General features: G+C 45.2%; 1 protein-coding gene across 4 annotated transcripts in view; it reads left to right on the forward strand.

Moving 5' to 3' along the window:
* Positions 1-2,635: 2,635 nt before the first annotated feature.
* NCKAP5L (NCK associated protein 5 like) overlaps positions 2,636-18,661 on the forward strand; it is a 39,157-nt gene continuing 23,131 nt past the window's right edge. For 3 of the 4 annotated variants that reach the window (XM_029954203.1, XM_029954200.1, XM_029954204.1), the window contains exon 1: positions 11,727-11,825. The gene's annotated coding sequence lies outside the window, so the exon portion shown is untranslated. Of the gene's footprint in view, positions 3,007-11,726; positions 11,826-18,661 lie in introns of those variants that run through there. The other variant, XM_029954201.1, reaches the window with a different exon arrangement.

An 18,661-nucleotide genomic window follows, 5' to 3' on the forward strand; every position in this document is an offset into this window, starting at 1 on the left:
AAGTTTGTTGAATCTCTCCGTCTTTTCACCACCAAATGTGAACAAAGCCCTTGAAAGAGTAGCCTCCACCACCTATGCTCCTTCGTTTCCCATTCATCAATGACCTCGTGATGAATGCCAAAATCTGAGGCCTCTTGTTGAGTCTGCCTCCTGGGTCATGGCTCTATTCAGCACTATTGATCCCTTTGAACTGCTCCCCCTTGGTTTTTTCACCATACCCTTCTCCCTTTATTCTCTTCCTGTCTCCTAGTTTTTCTGTACTCTTTAGGCAGTTAGTTCCAAGTTTAATTGAACTTAAGTTACCTGGAGAGTCCTGGATTTATCTCCAGAAGCAATGATTCAGGTTAAGAATGGGGCTTGGGAGTCGCTTTGGTTTAGTTTGATTATATTTGTGGAGTTGTTTGTTTGGTTGATTTTTTTTGGCTTTTTTTTTTATTGTGGTAAAATGTATGTAACATAAAATTTACCATTTGAACAATTTTCAAGTATACAATTCCATGGCGTTAAGTACATCCACAAGGAGAAATCTGTTTTTAACAAGCACCCTAGGTGACTCTGATGCAAAATAGATCATATTTTGATTGCTTAGGGCTTCTTAGAATCCATCTAGTCCTCTTCTACATATTTTTCCTGGGGTGAGTTCCTTTACTCCCATGCCTTTAGCAACTACCTATATGCTAATAACCCCCAAATATATTGGTAGCCTCACTTCCACAGATGTAGATTAATATTTTTCCTGTTTTGTAATCATGTCCTCTGAGATAGTTCTCAGGCACCTGAGATTCAACATATCCCCAAAGCAAACTTATTACCCTCCTTCTAAACCTAATCCTATCTCAGTTGTTGCCATCCACCCATTGCTCAAGCTACAAACTTCAGGTGAGTCTCCTCACTTATTCCCCATACTGAAATAGTCACAAAGTCCAGTAAATTTTCAGTGTCCAATAACATGTAAGTCCTATTTATTCCATCCATGTGGCTGGTCCCTTCCAGGCATTTCTTTGTTGTCATCTACCCTCTAATCCCTGCTGCCAGTGTTCCCTCCCTCAGATATCTAGTTATGCTAGTTTTATGCTTAAAAACTTTCAGTGTTCGGGGCACCTGGGTGGCTCGATTAAGTGTCCGACTTCAGCTCAGGGCTGATCTCACTGTTCATGAGTTCGAGCCTCACATCAGGCTCTGTGCTGATAGCTCAGAGCCTGGAGCCCGCTTCAGATTCTGTGTCTCCCTCTCTTTGACCCTCCTCCCCTTGCACTCTGTGGGTCTCTCTCTCTCAAAAATAAAGATTAAAAAAAATTTTTAAGCCTTCAGTGTTTCCTAGAGCTAGAGTCCTGTCCTTTATCCAGTGCGTAAACCAATGTTGTTCATAAGGTAGCCACTTGCCATTTAAATTAAGTAAAATGAAATGAAATTTAAAATTCAGCTTCTCAGTCTTACTAGCCATGTTGCAGGTGTTCAATAGCCATATGTGATTAGTGGCTACTTTATTGAACAGCACAGATTTAGGCCATTTCCATCACTGCAGAAAATTGTGTTGGACAGTGTTGGTCTTTATGCTTTTCCTCCACACCCCAGTCACACTTGAACTTCTCACCTACCACTGTGTCCTACTGGCCATGTACTTTCATACCTCTGAGACTTAACACAAACTCCCTCTGTTTTCATTCTCTCTCCCCCAGTTCTCCCAACTTACAACCTGGTTGAACTATTTTTCCTAAAAGACAGTTCAGATGTTACATTTTGTCAGAAATCTTCCCCCAACTCCTATAGCACTTTGGATTTGTTACTATATTTTACTAGGGACTTTGTGTGAAAGCCTCTATTATAGTATTTATCCTATCGTAATTCTTTATATGCCTCTGTCCCACTGCCGTAAGACTGATTTCAAGCCCAACTTACCTTTATACTTTGAGGCCTAGCACAATGACCAACACATGTCAGGCAGCTGAGAAGTACTTGTTGAATTAATATATGAATGAGCAAAAGAAATGTATCTGAATTCAAGTATTGAGAGGAAAAGGGAGATATATGAGTGAGCAGAAGACTGCCCAGGAAACTGAAAATGGGAAGAAATTAAAAAGTTAAGAAAATGGGTTGCCTGGGTGGCCCAGTTGATTAAGAGGCCAACCCTTGATCTCAGCTTAGGTCTTGAGCTGAGAGTCAGGAGTTCAAGCTCTGCATTGGGCTCCACACCAACTGTGGAGTCTCCTTTTAAAAAAAAAACAGACTTGGGAGAGGGATAAGCTTAGCCTTTGGCATGGAAGTTTGAGGTATGTTTTCTCAAACATATCTTTGCAATAAGATGCCAATTCCAAGCTTTTGGCTATTGATGGTTTGGGAGAGGACAGCAGATCAAGACTAGATATGAAATGTGGAAATCATTCATATAATTGAGATGTAATGAGTAGTAAGTTCCAAAAACATGGATATGATGAGAGGTCCTAGGTCCGAGGGCTGCTGACAGTTACTGAATAAGGGGAAAAGGAGGAACCAAAAGAGGTCTGGTTAGAAATAGAAAAAAGGGAATGCCTGGGTGGCTCTGTCAGTTAAGCATCCGACTTCAGCTCAGGTCATGATCTCACAGCTTGTAAGTTCAACCCCTGCGTCGGGCTCTGTGCTGACAGCTCAGAGACTGGAGCCTGCTTCAGATTCTATCTCCTCTCTGCCATATATATATACACATATATATTCCATATACCCAGCATGCTTTTAGCTGCTTTGGGTAGTAGGAAAAGGTAGATTAAACAACCCTGGACTTCCAAAGGCTAGATTTGATTTGCTTAGAAAGTACATTAAAGTTGAGAAAAGGAGAGGCTCAAAGAAAGCAGTATGTAATCATTTCCCTTTCAGCAAAGGGAAAGTCTTTGTGGGCTACAATGGACATGGAAGATTTTCTACTGGATATGAAATCTGAGCTGTTCTTGAAAGGAATATAGCTTCTGCAAAGATGGGCAAGAGAGAAAGGAGCATGACCTGTGAGCCTGGCGAGAGGAACCTTCAGCAAAGGTACAAAGGAATAGGTGTTGTGTATGTTAAGAACAGATAGGACTAAATGGTCTATAATGGAGATGTCATTCTGGGAAGTACTAAGAAATAACAGTTGTCTTTGCCATTTAAGTAGGTGCTGGATAAAATATATAAAGTAAAAAAGAAAACTCATAAACATACTAGAGAAAAAAGATTTTTTAAAAGCACTTTCTTAACATAAAAAGCCCAACAGTTATCAAGGAAAAGACCAATAAATTTGACTACCTAAGGCAAAGAAAAAAAAATCCAAAAAAGTCACAAGACGAAGCTACCAACTAGGAAAACAATATGCAATACATGTGACAGGTAAAAGGTGAATTTCATTATAATCCAAACAACTCTTACACATCTATTAGAAAAAAGACATTCATAGAAAATGATAATGGCAGATAAACACCTGAAAACGTATTTAATCTTAATAGTCCCATGGATATAAAAACAATGAAAGAACATTTCATCACTTGTAACTATTCACAAAAATTTTAAACAGTGATGGTGAATAAATAAACAAAGCTGGGGGGAACGCCTGGGTGGCTCAGTCAGTTGGACATCCAACTCCTGATTTCAGCTTAGGTCATGATCTCCCGGTTTGTGAGATGAAGTCCCACATTGGGCTCTGCACTGACAGTGTGGAGCCTGCTTGGGGTTCTCTCCCTTTCTCTCTGCCCCTCCCTCCTCAAAATAAATAAACTTCAAACAGTGATGGTGAGAATGTGGGAAGACAGGTATTCTTCCACCCTGTTAGTGGGAGTGGCAAATCAATATGACCATATGGAGGGCAATTTGTCAATATTTGTCAAAACAAACTACACATACCCAGGAATTCCACTGCTAGGGATTTGTCCTGTGGATATACTCACATAAATATGCAAGGATGGGGCGCCTGGGTGGCTCAGTCAGGCGACTGACTCTTGATTTTAGCTCAAGTCATGATGTCATGGTTCAGGGGTTTGAGCCCTGCGTTTAGCCCTGCATTAAGTTCCACGGGGAGCCTGCTTGGGATTTTCTCTCTCACACTCTGGCCCTTCCTCATTCTGTCTCTCTCAAAAATAAATAAACTGTAAAAAAAATATGCAAGGATATATGTACAGGTTATCAATTACAGTTGTCTGATAAAACTGAAAAGCTGGAAACAACCTAAATGCCCATGGTACAAATAGCCATAAATGGATTACTATGTAATTGTTAAAAGAACAAGGTAGCTCGATCTATGTTAAAATAGAAAAGTCTCTGAGATATCTTAAGTGCAAGAAGTAAAGTACAGAACAGATTCCACTTTTGTACCTTTAAAAAAGAATATATACACAGAAGATAATAAAACAAGCTAAAGTGAAAAATCAAAGAATAGCAGTATAAGTATATTTAGTCATATTGAAGAATCAGCCAGAAAGTTAAAATGGCTAATTGTTGGGGGTGGGAAATGAGCACATAATTGCTTCTGTGTTATTTGATTTGTTAACCATATGCATGTAATGCTTTTTAAAAATAATGAATTTTAAATATGTTTTAAAATAAAATTAAGCAGTAGCTTTCTTTTTTTTTTTTTAATGTTTTATTTATTTTTGGTACAGAGAGAGAGCATGAGAGAGGGAGGGGCAGAGAGAGAAGGAGACAAGGAACGGGAAGCAGGCTCCAGGCTCTGAGCCAGCTGTCACCACAGAGCCTGACGCAGAACTCGAACCCACGAACGTGAGATCTGACCTGAGCCGAAGTCGGAGGCTTAACTGACTGAGCCACCCAGGCGCCCAGCAGTAGCTTTCTAAAAATAACTTTCTAAAAATAATTCTCATCTGGTTGCCCCACCTACCTGTCTAACTTTTCCCTCACAGCATAGTCAAGAGTCTTGAAAAAGTTTTAAATACTTCTTGTCTCCATTCCTTTGTACACCTTTCTCAACCCTTCAAAATTTGGTTTTGCCTAAGTCCCCAATGATGTGACTAACATCAGCAGATATGTGTCAGTCCTGATCCAACCTGACATTAAAATTATCAGGAACTATTTTTTTGGAAACCCTTTTGGATCTGGTGACAGCACTTAGCCAGTTGTCTTCCTCCTCTGGAGACCCCTCTCTAATGTTGCTGTTCCTTAGGGTTCTGTTCCAGTCTGTCTTCTCTCCTTGCATGATCTCTACTTTATGACTTCAGTTACCACATGAATGTTCTGATGTTCTCATGTCTCACAAGCCCCTTATCTCTAATCTAGATCTCTCTCCTGAGCTTCAGAATTATTTATCCAACAGCATTACACATTAATACTCTCCACCCTTTTCCATATCATGGCACACATAGAGAATTATGGTGTTTTTATGGCAACATATCTTACTGAGACTTCTGTCAGAGGGAGTTCGTGCTGCTTTGAAGGTTGAGAAAATCAATATGCAGCACATCTGTAACCTCTTTATGAGGCACAACAGCTGGGAAGGTCTTACCTCTTATACATTTTCACTTGGACATCTCCCAGCCAATACAGTGTTAACATGTTTGGAAGTGAGCATATAATCTCCCCAAATTGCTCTTCCTCCAGTGTTTTCTATTTCAGTGAGTGGTGCTACCATCTGCAAGTTACCAAGTCCGGAAATGTTGGCTTAGCTCTCTGCTTTCCTCCCCTTCCAATCTCAAGAACTGCTGACTCTGCTACTCTTTATTTCTTGAAGTGATCTCCTCTCCATCACCACTATCACTTTCCCAGTCCAGAGCACATCTTTTCTCATTTTCCCCCTCAATGAATACTACAAATACGTTCTGTCTATTCTCCTTGACTTCAATCTTGCTCTCTCTAACCTGTTCCCCACACTGCAACCACAGAATTCTTTCTAAAATGCAATTCAGATTATGCCAATCCCATGCCTAAAACCATTCAAAGTACTGATGTGAGCAGTGATCTACTACTGGTCAGTCTTTAGCCCTATATGCACAGTTAGACCATGCCACCATACTGGTTGACTACTAGCAGCTTGTAGCAAAAAGAAGCCAAGAGACTAGCTTGTTTTATGACACGGACAACTCAAAGAACAATATGTGATGAATGGTATATAACAAGGGTGAAAACACAACTATGGGACTTCTGTATATTTTTAAATAATTTAATTGAATAAATCACTGAGGAATCAAAGTGTCTTAAGCACTACCAAAGACAGAAAGCAATCATGGGGTAATAATAATTATACTTCCTTAACCTCCCGTCAGTGAAGATGAAGGTTTATGAAGCATAGAGAATCTGCCAAAATCTGAATGCCTAAGCTTTCAAGTGTGCAAAAGCTTTTAAGTAAGGAGGGCAGATACTTGCTGTGACAGGTGTAGATGTTCTTTTGTTTTTTTTAAGGGTGAGCATCTGAATGAAAAGGGAAAAATTCAGATGGTTTGTTTGTTTACAAATATTTAATAATTTGGAAACATCCCAAAATAGTTAGAAATGGTTGGCATACTATTAAGGTTTTTCTACCCTGTGGTTTTGGAATGTTACAGATACATGGAGTTTTCCTGGATTTTTAAGCCCTGTGAGGAAAGAATCATGTCTAATTTTTTTGTAAACCCAGGACTAGCCTTCTGATTCCTATTCAAGGAATATTGGATGTTTGAATGAATAAAAATCAGTGCTACAAGATTCCAAAAATACCAACAAGATGAGCTCCCTAAAGAATCCCCTAAAAAAAACTATTAGAATAAATGAATAATAAATGAATTCAGTAAAGTTGCAGGATGTACAATTAATATACAGAAATCTTTTGTGTTTCTATAACCCTAATAACAAACTATGAGAAAAAGAAATTAAGAAAACAATCCTATTCACAATTACATCAAAAAGAATAAAATACCTAGAAATAAATTTAATTGAGGAGGTAAGAAAGACCTATACTCTAAAAACTGTAAGACACTGATGAAAGAAACTGAAGATGACACAAATAAAAGGTAATATATACCACACTCATGGATTGGATGAATGAATATTGTTAAAATGTCGATACTGCCCAAAGCAATCTACAGATTCAATGCAGTCACTATCAAAATACCAATGACATTTTTCACAGAAATAGAACAAATATAATTTGTATGAAACCACAAAAGATCCCAAATAGACAAAGCAGCCTTGAGAAAGAACAAAGGTGGAGGTGTCACACTCCCTGCTCCCAGACTTCAAACTATACTACAAAGCTATAGTAATCAAAACCGAATGGTACTAGCACAAAACAGATACAAAGATCAATGGAACAGAACTGACAACTGAGAAATCCACACACATATGATCAACTAATCTATGACAAAGGAGGCAAGAATATACAATGGGGAAAAGGCCATCTCTTCAGTGAATGGCGTTGGGAAAATTGTGCAATTAGATGCAAAAGAATAAAACTGAAACACTATCTTATCACTGTAAACAAAAATCAGCTCAAAATGGGTTAAAGACTTGAATGTAAGACCTGCAACCATAAAAGTCCTCAAAGAAAACATAAACAGTAAGTTTCTTGACATTAGTCTCAGCAATATTTTTTTGGACCTGACTCCACAGGTGAGGGCAACAAAAGCAAAAGTAAACAAATGGGACTACCTCAAACTAAAAACCTTTTTGCACAGTGAAGCAACCTATGAAGAAAATGAAAGGCAACTTACTGAATAGAAAGAAGAAAATATTTGCAAATCATATGTGTAATATGGGCCTAATGTCTAAAATACATAATGGGGCACCTGGGTGGCTCAGTCAGTTGAGCCTCCGACTTTGGCTTAGGTCATGACCTCACACTTTTGAGTGGGTTCAAGCCCCACATCGGGCTCTGCTGACAGCTCAGAGCCTGGAGCCTCTTTTGGATTCTGTATCTCCCTCTCTCTGCCCCTCCCCTTCTCATGCTCTGTCTCTCTCTGTCTCAAAAATAAATAAAACATTAAAATAATTTTAATAAAAAACATTTTAAAAACTCATACAACTCAACAGCAAAACCAAAAACCAATCTGACTTAAAATAGGCAGAAGAGGGGCACCTGGGTGGCTCAGTCAGTTGCGCATCTGACTTCGGCTCAGGTCATGATCTCATGGTTTGTGGGTTTGAGCCCCACATCGGGCTCTGTGCTAACAGCTAGCTCACAGCCTGGAGCCTGCCTACAGACTATATCTCCCTCTCTGACCCTCCCCTGCTCACGCTGTCTCTCTGTCTCAAAAATAAATTAAAAACATTAAAAATTTTTAAATAGGCACAAGAGGGAGGACAGGGCAAAAAAGATTTAAGATAAAGTGGGCAGACACTCTGAGTGGACATATTTCCAAAGACATACAGATGGCCAACAAACACATGAAAAGATGCTCAACATCACTAATCATCAGGGAAATGCACATCAAAACCACAATGAGATATTACCTCACACCTGTCAGAATGGTTATTATTTAAAAGAAGCAAGAAATAACAAGTGTTGATGAGGATGTGGAAAAAAGCAAACACTTATACACTGTTGATGAGAAGGTAAATTGGTGCAGCTACTATGGAAAACTGTATTAAGGTTACTCAAAAAATTAAAAATAAGAACTAATATGTGACCCAGCAAGTCCACTCTGGATTTTTTTTTTTTTTGAGAGAGAGAGAGCGTGAGCATGGGAGGGTCAGAGAGAGAGGAAGACACAGAATCCAAACTCTGAGCTAGCCACCAGCACAGAGCCCGATGTGGGGCTCGACCCCACGAATGTGAGATCATGACCTGAGCCGAAGTCGGACTCTTAACTGACTGAGCCAACCAGGCGCCCCTCCACTCTGGATTTTTATCCAAGAAAACAAAAACAACTAAATTGAAGATATCTGTGCACCATTATATTTACTCCAGAATTATTTATAATAGCCAAGATATGGAGCAACCTAAGTGTCCACCAATAAATGAGTGGATAAACAAGATGTAGTGTGTGTGTGCGTACATACATATATGTACAATACAAATACCCATATACAGCCATAAAACAGGATGAAATCTTGCCATGTGGGACAATATAGATGGACTTCGAGGGGATTGTGCTAAGTGAAATAAGTCAGAAAAAGACAAATGCCCCATGATTTCACATACATGTAGAATCTGAAAAACAAAACAAACAAAACCAGACATATAGACACAGAGAACAGACTAATGGTTGCCAGAAAAAAAAGGAGGGTAGGAGGGTGGGCAATTATGAGTGAAGGGGATCAAGAGGCTTATTAAGTTATAAAGCAAGTAAGTCATGCGGATGTATTGTATAACATGGGTAATATAGTCAATAATATCGTATGAACTGGGACCCCTGGGTGGCTCAGTCGGGTTAGCTTCCAACTTTTGATATTGACTGAGGTCATGATTTCCTCACGCCATTTGTGAGTTTGAGTCCCACATGGGTCTCTGTGCTGATAGCTGGGGGCCTGCTGTGAATTCTCTCTCCCCCTCTTTCTTTGTTCCTCCCCTGCTGTTCTCTGTCTCCGCCCCCCCCCAGAATAAATAAACTTAGAAAAAATTATATGGGGGGCATCTGGGTGGCTCAGTCGGTTAAGCGTCCGACTTCAGCTCAGATCATGATCTCACAGTTTGTGGGTTCGAGCCCTGTGTCGGGCTCTGTGCTGACAGCTCAGAGCCTGGGGCCTGTTTTCGGATTCTGTGTCTCCCTCTCTCTCTGATTCTCCCTGCTCGGGCTGTCTCTGTCTCTCAAAAATAAATAAAAAACATTAAAAAATTTTTAAATAAATAAATTGTATGAACTTTGGGGACAGATGGTAACTAGACTTATGGTGATCATTTTGCAAGGTATATAAATGTTTAATCACTATGTTATACACCTGAAATTAATTATTGTATTTTAATAATTTTCAATTCAAAAAAATAAAGTCAGCTTTCTTAGAAGTGAAAACATATTCACAAAGGGATTTGCACAAGAATATTTATAGTAGCCTTATTCATAATCGTCCCAAAACTGGATACACCCACATACACATCAACTGGAGAACGGATAAACAAATTGTGATATATTTGTACAATGGAATACTGCTCAGCAATAAAAAGAATAGACTCACTTTAGTCAAAAACATTACTAAGCTAAAGAATATGGACACCAAAAAAAAGTGCATACACTTTGATTACACTCTGTGAAATGCAAGACCAGACAAAACTATGGTGATAGAATTCAGGATGTTGCAGGGGGTGGGTGGTGGTAGGTGCAGGGTAGTTCACTATAAATATAAAGGGGCATTAGGAATTTTCTGGGGTGATGGTTCAATATCTTGTTTGGGGTGTTACATCGGTGTATATTATTGTTGAAATTCACCAAACAGAACACCTAAGATCTGTGCATTTTATTGTATTTTAAGGATAAATCAATCAATAACATTTGTTTTAAACCAAAGGTGAGAAAGTTGGTGGGAATAACCAATATGACATCTTTTAGGCTCCAATTGACCTCAGGCACTCATTTCTATGCTCAAGAACCCCAAACGACTTCTTTATCACTTGTCCTGTCAAATCCATATCCTCATTCTGATCGCAGTACAAAACCTCCTCCATTAACTTCTACTTCCCACTCTACCATGGTGATCTCACTGTCCCATGCAACTAATCTGCTCTTTCCTACCTAGGTCTCCTTGGGTCTTTACCCTGTCTGAATCTGCTCATGTTCACTCTGGCCTTCAAATCCCATTCTTAGATCCTCTCTCCTTCAGAGAGGAACTCTTAATTATTCCTAGACAATTTGAACACCCCAAGATCCCTCAGCTTTTATGTTCCTTTGTTGGACTGATATGGCGCATTTCTGCTTTCCGTGTATACCCACAACAGAAGCAATTTTAATAAAAATGGGCTAGGGATCCCTTTGTATTTCTCTGCAGAACCCCATTCAGAACCTTCATTAACAGGTCAGTGACTATGATGCAGTTTGTGAAGATTATACGGTAACTTGACAAGGGCAAATAGATGTTTAATCCAGGACTAGTGAGAATCGTATTGAAGGCAGCTCTAAGGCCCTGCAGGGGCCCAGGTGGGTGTTTGCTTTTCTTCTTTTAAGCCTGAGGTTAATTCAACAGGGCAGGTACTCGTCTCCACCGAGACAGCAAGTGGCTGAGAACAAGGTTTTATCCTTTTTCTGCTCAGCCTTACTTCTTCCAGTGAGGAAATCAGCGCTACTCTGAAATGAGCGGAGCTCCGCTCCCAACACTCAGTTTTTCATATTACTGGGAGGATCCGATCCCGATCCGGGGGAGGAAAAGTGAGGAGGGAGCATTTAAGGCCAAGGAGGCACTCAAGCGGCTTCCCATAAATTTACACCCAACACGTAAGCAGGAAGGCAAATTACAAACACCAATGCTCACAACCACACATACACGTGCACGCCCAGCCCCACAGAAGAAGATGCGCATGCCCGTGACTCCGCGCGTACCTACTTAGTTTTCTGTGCTATAGATGCCCCCCATTCCACCCCCGCCCAGCCCAGTGCGGCTTCTTCTATCCTCGCACGGCGAAAGTTTACCTAGCGGGACTACACCAGGCCCGAGGAGAGTGGTTCTCTATATGGGGGAGGGGAGGTCCTTCCCACCAGGGCGGAAGCGGCGCTCTCCGGCCGGGCGGACTTAGCTCTCGTCCTGGGAACATCTGGGGGGGGTTGGGAGGGGCGCGCATCCAGGGCGAACGTGGATTGGCTGTTCGGAAGGAGGGAGGCGGGGCCCGAGCGAGGGGAGGGGCTCGCTGGCCCCTTTAAAGCCTTGACATCAAGAGGCGGCCCCAGCGCCCCCCTTCTTCTGCCCCCCGCCCCCGAATCGCTGCCATGGACCCGGCGGATCCAGCCTGCCTTGGTCTCGTTCAGCACCTCATTTCGGTGAGTTCCAGGCCTACTTGGGATTTAAAAGGCGGCGGGTGGAGGGTCCGTAAGCTCTGGGCTGGGGGTGGGCGATTTGAAGGGTAAGGCTCTCGGGGCAGCCTTGGGTCGAAGGGGGCGGCGCGCCTTCCTGCCTGGACCTAGCTGCCTGCCCCTCCCTCCCGCCGCACTGTCCCGGGGTGGGGGTGGGGGTCCGGCTGCGACTCTGTCCACCCCTACCCCACCCCCTCCCGCCCCCCGCGCCATCCTCGCGCACACTCCATGGCCCCGGAAGGGAAACTTTCGGGACAGGGGGATGTTCCGGGGGCCGGTCTCCCTCCCTCTTAGAAAGCACTGACCTTGCCCCAGCTGCGCACCCCACCCCACCCGCATCCCACTGTCCGAGTGCCGCTTAGAGGTGCGGGGTTGTTGCGCAGGGTGGGGGGGGGGAGGCTCTCCCCAAAGCGCAGGCGCGAAGACGAGCCCCGGGCTCCTCTTCGCCCTCCTTGCAGTCCCCGTGGCCTGGAGCGGTAGGGCGTGGGGAAGATGGGGAGAGGCAGAGAGATCAGGGTCTCTAGGAACAATCCTTCCTTGGCTTTGAGGGGCTGCGGGAAGGAAGGAGGCGGGGGCCGGGAGGCTGAACACTAAAGAGAGGCTGAGGGAGGGAGAAGGGCTGGGCAGGGTGTGGGGCTGGGGCAGCGCCTGCAGAAAAGGCTCTCCGGGTCCTGGCTGCGGTGCCAGAAGAATGCAGAGAATTTATCTGTGCCGACACTCCCCTGGCCTAGGCCTACTAGAAAAGCGGCTCACCGAACCCCAGCCCCTTCTCCTTATTCTGGGCCCAAGGCCCCATGTCTCCAGCCCTGGCACTGCCCCAAGGGCACGGAAGTCCCTTACCTCCCGCAGGCCTGGTTTTCCAAGTTCTCAGCTCTATCCATCCAGCCTGCCAGCTGCTATCTGGTAAATGCTTGCCTTTCTGAGGAACCAGAGGTCTTAACACTGATGGGTTCTTGGCTGTGAAGGCAAACGCCTCTTATTCCCTTCCAACCACCCTCACCCTCTCTATGGGTCCTCCTGCCTAAGCACAGCTGTCTGCCAGAGGTAGTGGCTGGAGGAAGTTGCCTGGGACAGGGGTGGACCTGGGGCACAGTAGGGAGGGAGTGCCTAACCATTCTATGGACAGTACTTTTGGAGAAAATGAACCCAGCCTAGTTGTCTTGTTGCAGACCCTCTCTCTGAAGACATTATGCCAGCTGACTTTGAGACCCCTTGTCTTTCAAGAAGGGAGACCACAAAATTCACTTCTCATATTCCTTCTGTCTTTTTATGAACAGCCTAGGGTTACTGGGTTTCCTATTGCAGAGAAGCATGTGTATTCCTGTCTGGGGAGATACTCCTGCATAGTTCAACTTTATTTAGAAAAACACCTCTCTGCATGAGGTGGCTCAGGCACTCCAGCATCTTTCTCCAGTTTAGGTCTTTCGAACAGAGTGGGAACCTTGAGAGGCAGATGGCCTGGGCTGCAGAGGAAAAGGCTCTTCCACATTAGGCAGAAACCAATGTATATGAGGACCAGGCTACTCCTGTGAATTGGAAGTCAGAAGCACTGGTCTCTTCTCTTCCCAGCTTGCTGTATGACTTTGGCCAAGACCAAAGTCTTGACTCCTTTCTCTGGGGCTCCTCTCAGGGGCTCCTTTCTCCCATCTGTAAAATTCAGCAATTGCACTAGAGACCTCTAACATCCCCTTTCACTTTTTGACATTGTGTGGTTCCACTGAATAAGTGAATCTGAAAGGGAGAAAGATCCTCTGGCAAGGTGGCTTTGAAGTTTGAAGAGGTAGATGTTGGGTGATGCAGTTCTAAGTCACAGTTACTTAGGACTGGAACCTTGGGTGGAGGGGAGCAGACTCCCTTATTCTGCCTGAGAATAGCCTTTGTCTTGCTTACCCCTGGTGGCTTGGGATATGAACTCTTGCTGGCTGGGCTTTGGCCCACCCATCAAGGCCTCTGCTGAGACATCCTGGCAGGCCAGTCTGTCTTTGTGTTGGGCCTTTGGGGAGGAGTTGAGAGAAGGGGAGGCAGCCAAGGGCCAGTAGGGTAAGCAGATTCCCAGGAGACAGTTTGCATCTCAGCTGTTGGGACTTGTTTTAGGATCTGAGCCAGTGAGCACAGCACACTCATCCACCCTCTTATGGGAAGAGGATGAGAGCCCTGCTGCTGTTGCCCATCTCACTCCCTGCCCCTACTCACCTCACCTGTGCCCTCCCCCACCCTTCTCCCCACCCTAGTCCCCAGGCAGTGGGCTTAAGGAGTCTTCCCTACTGCCCTCACCCAATCCAGCCAGCCTCCTGCCCTTCCATGGCAGCCAAGCAGCAGGGAAAAACTGCCCCAGCCCCACCTTTCCCAGCCTCCTTCCCTCCTGGGGCTACGGTTTCTCAGGAGTCAGGCTCTCCAGGTTGGGACTTGCTCTCTAGCCCAAGAGCCAAAGCCTTCACGTTTTCCTTGTTTGTTTTCATCCTTGATCTCCCAGGTGCCAAGGGGGATGTTAGAGGAGGTAGTGGTTAGAGAGGCTGTGGGATTGGTTAGACCTGGGGTGCATTCTCCTGCATTGCTTCTCTCCCGGGCCTGGGGAACCCTCTTCCCTGGGCCCTGCTGCCCATGGATTGAAGCTGCAACAGGAGGTATTTAGGTTAGACCTGAAAGAAACCTTCCTCACTGCGAGGAGCCCCTGAATTGGAGAATGGAAGCTCCCAGGGAGGTCAGTTTCCCAGAAAGTGGTTAATGGTGGAGTCCCTGTCAGAGTGAAGGATGCGGCTGTTGCTAGGCAGAGGCTGCTGTTTCCTCTTGGGGTGTGGCTCTGAGGCTGGCCAGCCAGAGGCCCCGATAGAAGCAGGAGGAGAAAGGGCCCTTGCCTGACAGCTGCAGAGGGGGCCCTGGCCCCATCAGCTCTGGCTCACCAGAACTGCATCCCGTAGAACAAATGCCACTTCTCTCGCCCTGCTTCTCCCGGCTCCTCCCCCAATTCACCACCACTACCACAGTCTGCTTTGACAGTCCTCACCCGAACCTGGCAGGCTCCTCCAGCCCCAGTCTGGCTGCACTAATGGGCTGATTGGATTTTCTATACTTGGAGTTTGGGATTTCTGATTGAACATGCAAATTTATGTAAATCAACCTGGGATCAAAACAACATAGAGTCATAGGCTGGAAGGAATCCTAGAGGCATCTAGTCCAACGCCCTCATGTTAAAAATGGGGAAACTGAAGTCCAGAGGGGGAAGTGATTCATGCAATGATGAGTGTCAGAGGCAGGGCTCCTGACTCCGGTCTAGTGTTTTTACATGGTTCCATCCTGCCTTCGTTTCTCATGCATGAGGGGCCTGGCCAAATTTAAAGTGGAGAGGGCAGTTCTTGAACCTGAGATTGTAGAAAGCTGGACTTTTGGAGGGTCAGAGTTTTATCTCAGCGGCTCTGGTCAGCTCTAACATGCGCAAGAAAAATAACTTCCAACCCCTTGGAACAACATCCTTAATGTTTTCCCCCCAAACCTTGCCCTGGAAGGTTGGAGGACAAGGTCATTGGTTGCTCCTGGCTTGGCCCTTGTGGTTTCCCCAGAGCTGAGATTGCATCTGTTCCCAGTGTCTCTCACAGGACCAGGCACACAGTAGGCTGTGGACAGCTCTGCATGGGCAGTACCTCTGTCTTGACCCTCCCATCCTCATTTGAGTCTCTGCTGCTTCCTTCCATGGCCACAGTGGGAAAAGATCTTTAGTCTTCTGTGCCTCTTTGCCTGCCTTCCCCTGCCCTTCTGGAGGGCACAGGCCAGCTGGACCTCCTCTGCAGGTTTCTGCAGCAGGGACAGAACAGGCAACCTTGCTGTAAGAAGGGTCTCATTATTTTGAAGTCAGTGCCAAAGCTGGAAGGGGGTTGCAGAGATGGCCTTGGCTCCCTGAGAAGTAGTCTCCCCACTTCTTTCCACTTCTTGACCTGTTTCTGATCTGATCCGCCCGCCTAGCTGCAAGATGCCCCTTGTTCCCACTTGGCAGACAGTGCCTGCGGTGTGGGGCTGTTTGCAGGGCCGAGCGCTCACTTACCACAGTGCCTGTGTGCGTTGCAGAGATCCAGAGATGCTCAGAGCAGCTGTTGGTCCGCTTTGCGGTACTTCGGCAGAGTGAGTGTATGGGCTTAAGATCAGAGGCCCTGACTCCCAGCCAAGACCACCATCAGGCAATGTTGCAGCCTGGTGAAGGGGCTTGGGACACATCTGGGGGCCTTCCTCGCCTTCATCCCAAACCCAGGTCTGGCTGACTCTGAAAGGAGTTCCCCCAGCTTCAGCATCTTCCCAAAACACAGCAGGAATGGAATCAGCACCTTCAGTTCCTCACTACACAGTGGCCCTCAGCTCCTGTGTCCTCAGTTCTGAGTGAGGGGAAAGCCTCCCTGGACCTCAGTTTCCCAGCCTGTGCTGATGGATTAATAACACATCATCACTGGGGTGTGGCACCTGCTCAATAATTACCATTTTCCTGGCTCTGGGAGTTAACACAGATGAAAGAGGCCCGAGGAAGCCAGGCTGTTATTAAGGTGAATTATCATTGCTGTTATTACTGATTTCTACAAATCCAGCCACTGCTGAGAAGAGCCCAGCCAGGCACACTCTCTGGACCTTATAGCTGTTCTTGAGCTCTGGGATTTCTCCAGTACTCACCAAGCTTTTAAAAATATCTATCTGTATGCATCTAGATAATTTTTATTTTATTTTATTTTATTTTAAGTTTACTTATTTATGTTTGAACGAGAAAGAGAGAATGCAGAGAATCTCAAGCGGGCTTCACGCTATCAGCATGGAACCTGATGCAAGACTCAAACTCATTAGCCATGAGCTGAAGAGTCGGATGGATGCTTAACCGACTGAGCCACCCAGGTGTCCCTATAGATAGATACTTTAAAAAGAGAGATGACCCCAATCTGCTTCTCATGCTGATGCCTACAAGGCTTGAGCGGTGGTCGGTGCTGCATAGGGCCCTGGTCTACGGTTCTCACTCTCGTGAAGGGCTCCAAATTGTCCCTCCCTCGGTAGAATGATGCGGTTGTTCCTAGATGGGACTGTGAGAGGCCCCAGAACTCTGGGGGTGTCACGCTAGGGTTCTCAGCAGTCACAGTTCTGTGGGCTGACTCGTTTTACTCCTAGCTGGCTTGATGGGGGTGCTTTAGGTGGTCCTTTTATGGGAGGACCTGTTGAGACACCCCCAGAACCTATCCGCAGCAGCTGTAGGTACTCCCGGGTGTCATTTACCCCAACGTACTGCCATCTAGAATGAGATCTAGAATGAAACCAGCTCTGACCCAGGAGGAAGCGGCCCTGACCAACTCCTGAATAGTTTGGGGCTACCATGCCACACCACAGCCTGGGTGTGGAAGGACCTCTCTCCTAGCCCAGTGAGAGCTTTATGGGAAGAAAGGGAGTGAAGTCTGTGTCCTTTGGCCTCATCTAGCCAGACCTCCTCGCCAACCCCTGTCCCAGGGACCTGGTCGCTACTTCTAATATGGGAAGAGAGTGGATGGCCCCAGCTGGGATGAGCTTTAGAAATCACCTGGGAGGGGCACCTGGGTGACTCAGTCGTTAAGCATCCAACTTCCGCTCAAGTCATGATCTCGTAGTCTGTGAGTTCAAGCCCAGCACCAGGCTCTGTGCTGACAGCTCAGCACCTGGAGCCTGCTTTGGATTCTGTGTCTTCCTCTCTCTGCCCCTCCCTCGATCACACTCTGTCTCTCTCACTCACTCGCTCTCTCAAAAATAAGTAAACATTAAGAAAAAGAAAGAAATCACTTGAGAAAGTGGTTATACTTTCTAATGTTCTTTTTTTTTAAGTTTTATATTTCAGTTTTTCACTAGACTTCTTTAACATAGTCCAAAAATTGAAATGGTAGAAAAAGGTATACACTGAGAAATTGTGCTCCCACTTCCACCCTTTTTCCCTCCACAGGTAATCGCTTATTTCGTACACATCCCTCAAGAATGTCTTTACAAAGGGGCGCCTGGGTGGCTCATTTGGTTAAGCGACCGACTCTTGATTTCAGCTGAGGTCATGATCTCATGGTTCTGGGATTGAGCCCCATGCTTGCTTGGAATTCTCTCTCTCTCCCCCTATCTCTGCCCCTCCCCACATGCTCTCCCTCTCTCCCTCTTTAAATAAAAATAAAACTTAAAAAATGAATGTTTTTACACAAAACAAATGTATATTCTTAGTTTTTTCCCCCTTATCCAAAAGATAGCAGATAGCATTTATTGTCTTCATCTGTTATCTGCTGGCAGTATCTGGGTGTGCATGTATTTTTCTTTCCCTCTCTGTCAGGTCTCTGGTTTCTGATCTTTACCGCCCTCCCCAGGGCCCCTGCAGTTGGCCCCAGGCCATAAGCAGGGTTTGTTCAGCTTCATATACTAAACTTCATTCAGATGCCAAAGTTTAGGTCAAAACCAGTCTGAGGAATTGTCAAGCTCTGTCCAGCAGTTACTGTGTGCTACTGTTGTGCTAAGGAGAGGGCATATACTATAAGAACAAGTAATCAGAGGACCTGGTCCACCTTGGTGTGTGGGGGCATGTGTATGTATGGGGGGCACATGGCATCACACAGTGTGAAGCTGGGAGCAGGGGTCTGGGGCCAGGACTGGAGATGTGGCACCACGTGACCTGGCAGGCTGGGTTTTTCAACTTGACCTCTGTGGCTTCTCTTCTCCCCTCTCTCCCAGTGGTGGGATGTCCTGGGCCCCTTGACTTTTATTATGTCCAAAACAAGAAACCTCTTTCTCTGTCAAATGGTACTGACAAGGCTTCTTCCCCACCCCCACCTCATCGCCTT

Source organism: Suricata suricatta, chromosome 10 (genome assembly GCF_006229205.1).
Source record: "Suricata suricatta isolate VVHF042 chromosome 10, meerkat_22Aug2017_6uvM2_HiC, whole genome shotgun sequence".
Taxonomy (NCBI): Eukaryota; Metazoa; Chordata; class Mammalia; order Carnivora; family Herpestidae; genus Suricata; species Suricata suricatta.